Here is a 5908-nt window from a genome sequence, read left to right as displayed (position 1 = left end):
CTGCCACAGCAGAGACATCCGGAGTAGTGATCGGCTTACTCCTTCTCCTTCAGCCTCCTCTTTTATGTTCGGCTGATTGGCAACTGGGAACACCTGGGCCAAGCTCGGCTGAGTGACAACTGGGAACACCTGGAGAAGGCGGAGCCAGGTGTACCTGCACAGCAGAGAGAACAAAGAGGACAACAAAAAGGGGGGGAGTACGTAACACCCCCACCATGAGTTAGTGATTTTTTTTTTTTTTTTAATTTTTTTTTAAAACAAAACAATCACAACAATCAACCTTATTTGACAGACGTGCTCACCACCACTCATTCCACACACCAGACAGGTTAACAACACACAATAACTGCTATCGTGGCATTATCCTTGCCACGAATGTGTTTGACCTCAACATTGAAGGCTTGCATGAAAATACTCCACCGCATCAACCTTTGATTTGTGTTACGCATTCTCTGCAGAAACACAAGGGGGTTGTGATCGGTGAAAATAGTGACAGGAATGTTTGATGACCCCACGTATACCTCAAAATAGTTCAAAGCCAGAACCATAGCCAGTGCCTCCTTTTCGATGGTGGAATACACCCGCTGGTGTCGATTGAATTTCTTTGAGAAGTATGACACCGGCTCCTCCACCCCACGATCAGCTCCAATACGTCTGCACGCTGCGCATCAGGCAAGTTTGCCAAATGAGACTACATATTGGCCAGAGTCTCCGCAGCGATCGGGGCCGCCGAGGTGTCAGGGGTGTCACTTTTAGCACTTGACAGCGCCTCTACACAGGCAGCGACAGGGTTATGAACAGCCCCAGGGCTTATCGTACCTGATTTCCCACCCTCACGCCATGATGGAGGATCCTTGACCGGTCTGTCCAATCCCGTAGCCGTAAAACTGTCGCGGGTGACTGCCACCGCATTCACTCCCGGCTTAACGAGCACTCTGCCACCGGCTAAATCATTCCCCAAGACCAAATCTACCCCTTCAATGGGAAGACATGGCCGAACCCCGACAGTTACCGGACCTGTGACCAGATCTGACTCAAGATGAATATTATGCAATGGCGAACCCACACACTGCATACCAAACCCCCTCACAAGAACATCCGAACCCACAGCAGACTCCTCAGAGAGGGGCAACACACCCCTTATCATAAATGATTGCGAAGCTGCTGTATCCCTCAAAATGGTCACTGGAACCCTGTTGTTCTTCCCCGGTAAAGACACCATTCCCTCCATGAGAAACGGAGCAAAAACTTCCAGTTCAGATTTGTGAGACCCTGGCTTTGAAGTACTCACCAAAGCGACCGTCTTTACATGCTTATTTTCATCCCGTAAAAAATAGCAATTTGCAACAATATGACCTCTTTTCTTGCAGTAATGACACACTGGCCTATCCGTAGATCCCCAATTCACCTCTCCCGGTTTTTCCTCAGCAACTCTTGGCCTGCTGGACTGCCATGGCACTTTAGTGAACACTGGGGTTTCTCTGATATTATTGTCCACAAACCCGGCCTGTGCCCTAGTCTTCTCACCGTAGACAGTCTTGTGAGTAAGCGCATATTTGTCAGCCAAAACCGCAGCATCAAACAGTTTCACCGGTTTTTGCTCATTGAGGTATGTGGCTACTGTGTAAGGCAAACAGTTTTTAAATTCTTCCATGAGCACTAATGTTTTTAGGTCCTCTAGAGACTTTGTCCCCGTCGATGAGCACCATCGCTCAAACAGAACCTCTTTCTCACGGGCGAATTCCACATACGCTTGACAATCTTGTTTTTTCAAGCCACGAAACTTTTGACGGTATGCCTGAGGCACCAGCTAATAAGCGCGCAGAATTGCAGCTTTCACCTGTTCATAATCCCGGCTAACCTCCTCAGATAACGCAGTATACACCTCCTGCGCTTTACCCGCGAGAACGCACTGCAGCATAACGGTCCACATGTTCCCAGGCCATTTAAACGTTGTTGCTACACGCTCAAACAGGACAAAATAGCTATCAACGTCTTTTTCATTAAACACTGGGATAAACCGAGTATACTTGCCTACGTCAAAATCATGAGATTGCGCAGACCCCAACTGCTGAGTCTGGTGAGACGTCAGCTCCAGCTCCCTCAAACGTAACTCCGCCTCATACTTCCTCAATTCGAGATTACAGGCGATCTCCTTCTCTCTCAGTCTGTTATCACTCTCCTTCTCTCTAACCATCAACTTGCGCAGCTCTAGCTGAAGTTGAAGGTCGCTCACTTTCTGAGAGACCTCTGTCCCGTCATCCATGGGAACGTCTACTTCCTCCTCTGACAATACCTCCTGATCTATAAGCGCAGCCAACAGCTGTCTCTTAATGATCTGTTTCTTGTTCTGTTTGTTGACTACAACGTCAAATTTGCCTGCGATCAGACCAAGCTGCTGTTTGCTACATGCATCCAACTTCCCCCGAGTCGGATCACCCACAAACCTCTCCAAGTCGAAATCCATCACTGAAACTCTACGCTATACAGCCAAACAAACAACCAAAATGCTGTCAAGGGCTTTTTAGAAAGTAATACTACTCACCACACCGGCACCTGCCCGAGACAGCCTTTGGACGAGCCCCCATATGTTACAACCCGCCTCCCTACTTAATAGTAGTGGCTCGTGAGGCAGTCCGCAACATAAAACAAAAATACACAACACGTAGGCACTAAACTGTGATCGTACATTTATTGCCACAATCATAAAACATACACTGGAGGACAGGTAAAACAAACAAAAGACGGAGGGGACTTGGGCCAACCACACCACGGGCCGTAGGATCCAGAGCCTTCCTCCGCTACCCAAAATCACACACAACCTAACAGGAGAAATAAAGCCGCGAAAACCTAACTTTAACACGTCCTCCAGGAAACACAACAAGAAGCAAAAGAGCTCTGCCACAGCAGAGACATCCGGAGTAGTGATCGGCTTACTCCTTCTCCTTCAGCCTCCTCTTTTATGTTCGGCTGATTGGCAACTGGGAACACCTGGGCCAAGCTCGGCTGAGTGACAACTGGGAACACCTGGAGAAGGCGGAGCCAGGTGTACCTGCACAGCAGAGAGAACAAAGAGGAAAACAAAAAGGGGGGGGGAGTACGTAACAACATGATATCATCATTTAAAGAATCACATTGGCTGGACATTCATTGAACAACCTGGTCTCTGAACATCCATATCATTTAACATCATTCAAACTAACTCATCATTTTCATTCATCTGTATACAGGGGTGGATCGTCCTGTTCTACTAGCATTTGTAACTGTCCCCCATGAGAAATGTACCCTCCCTCCTTTCATATCATTTAAGGTATGAAAGTAATATGTTCTCTAGAAGAGGCCGTTGTAATCAATCGGTATTTTAGGACATGGAATTAGTGCAACATCTAGGCCTCCCCTGGGCGCCCCTATGCTATCCTTGTACCCTGGAGCCTAAACTCCCCCTGGGACTGGTCTATTAGCCCTACTGGCTTTGGAGTGTTTCGCCATGTTGATTAAAAACATCACTGGCTGTGCTAGTGCACAGGTCCCAGCCCAATCCTGTGACAAGACTGAGTACAAGGTTTTAGTTCCAGAGTACCACCAAACATCTACTCTGGGGTACGGCATTTTAGACGGTCATTTCTGGGAGAAGATTTTGGTCAGTTACAACAGTTGTAGAATTTCATCACTTAAAAGTCCCTACTTCAGTAGCTTTGGGTGCTCTGTTCTAATGCAGTGATAAAGTCCCTGAAATGGTGTGAAAACCGGTGGAATATCACTAACGCATGTAGTGTAATATTTGTATGTATTCATATTAGCAAACTATGGATAAGCTTAAAATGGGAATAATTTGAGTAAAACTGTGAGCTGGATTTGGGGCCTGTTGACATGTGTTTTTGAGGACAAAGGAAGATGGGGGAAGGTGAGAGCATGTCTTGATTTGCATTCAACTTAGATCTAGCTACAGTGTTTGTGATATTAAGAGAGGTCCCTTGGGTTTCTCTGGTGGTTATCAATAGTAGCAGTTAAGTGAATACTGTTCAAACAATACCTGTGTTTGTGTTTTATATTGATTTCTCTGTTTTGTCCTTTCATAAATGTAAGGACTAAAAATGGCTATACACATTCTGGGCTGGTTGGAAGAAACAGGGTTTTATTGCTCTGTGGGGGAGGTGTAGGTATGTAGGCCTTGAGACCTTTTGTTGGAAAGTGAGCCTGTTTGGTTTCCTGCTGGCCAGCGTTGCGTCTCCCAATGAGATGACCTGAAAAGATGACCAGCTGACCTAACCCCTAACCCCTCCTTCTTACTCTGGTATATCTCCGGTGGATCCCTGGCGTTCGGTCTCTCTTCACATGCTGCCCCGAGCGAAAGGATCTCCGCAGCACGTGAACCAGGGCAGGAGTGAGCCGGCATACTCCTTAACCATTACAATATAATTGTAATATATTATGTTGTATTGTAATGATTGTATTGCATTGTCGTATTACCATTAAAGTTAACGGTTACTTGGTAGCTATGGATTCCTTCCTGTATTATAACCAGCTTGATAGGGACGCGCGGAGATTTGAAAAGCGGATCAGTTTTCCCTTTAAATCTCTAACAAGTGGTGACCCAGACGTGCCAGATATAACGAAGCTGAGGAAGAATTCAGACGACCAGAATGGGTCGGGAACAGATTTGCAACTCTGCAAATAAGGTACGCAGACGCCTGTTATGAAAACCGACTGTCTGTAATTGGATACGCTAACACTTTAGGATTGTCTGTAGGCGTTTCACAGTGTTTTTAAAGTTTAAATGGAATATACAATGCATATTTTACTATGTTAGGAAAGTTATATACAAAACGTAAACGTTGATCGCCAGGTAGACGGAAAGTCCTGCGTGACGTAAATAGAGCAGTTTGGCGCGGATCTGCAGGTAGTTTATTCCTGAGTGGCGTGGAGACGGTGCAGTTTTGGTGGTTGCGAGGTTTGATTCCTGCACAACAAAAACCTGGAAACACGATATTTTAGATCGGGTCGCCGTTTATAACTGGGGTTAAATAACAGACCAAGGCTGAAAGCTAAAAGCCAGAGGTCTGTTATATGTTAAATCGAGGGAGAGCGTTTCCCTTTGTCTGTAAACTTCTGCCATCTAGTGGCTGAAAGGGGGTATCACACCCTTGAAACTTCTGCTGCTGCCATCTAGTGGCTGAAAGGGGGTATCACACCCTTGACATTTTTCATTACATTGCTGGCCGGTATTGAAGACGGGAAGCACGTTAATAGTAACAATGACAATAGCACAGTATATTAATATTAATTAAGTCAGAGAAATAAAAGCAAAGTTAAAAAAGGAACATGTTGGCACCTTCTTACACATTGTGTAGCCGTACCGCCACCTTTCCAGAAACGGCACGGCAGTTAGAACTGATTTTGGAAAACTGGTACAAAACAATAAGGAATTGAACATTTTTTATAACGACAGCACCAGGAGATGAGTAAACTCAAGAATCTGTAGAGTGTAAATACATTGTGAAAAACACATTTTACACTCAAACTGTTTGCACATCATAGACAAGGAATTTAGACAATATAAATAAATGTTCAGAAAGTAGACATAGGCCTACACTTGATTCAAATTTCATTACTGTGATCCGATTGGTGTGCTCTGCAGGTTTACTATTGTTCGAAGTAACAGTGGGATTTAAAATGAGAGAAAATATGGGGATGTTTTTTTTTTCGTAGTGTGTGGAATATGTGATGCTGGAAACATGTAAGTATTTCAGAGTTGTGTTGGGTAAATATGTAACAATGGATGAAACAATTTTTGGAGTGAGTTTTTGTAATATCATTAGTAGACATTAATTATGTTGTTTAGATGGCATTTAACAACTAAGACAGATAATATGATTACAAAGAGACAGAGTGGAAAGGGTTGGATTTA

This window comes from Gymnodraco acuticeps, unplaced genomic scaffold (assembly GCF_902827175.1).
Source record: "Gymnodraco acuticeps unplaced genomic scaffold, fGymAcu1.1, whole genome shotgun sequence".
NCBI classification, from domain to species: Eukaryota; Metazoa; Chordata; class Actinopteri; order Perciformes; family Bathydraconidae; genus Gymnodraco; species Gymnodraco acuticeps.
Note: the sequence above shows the minus strand (reverse complement) of the source record.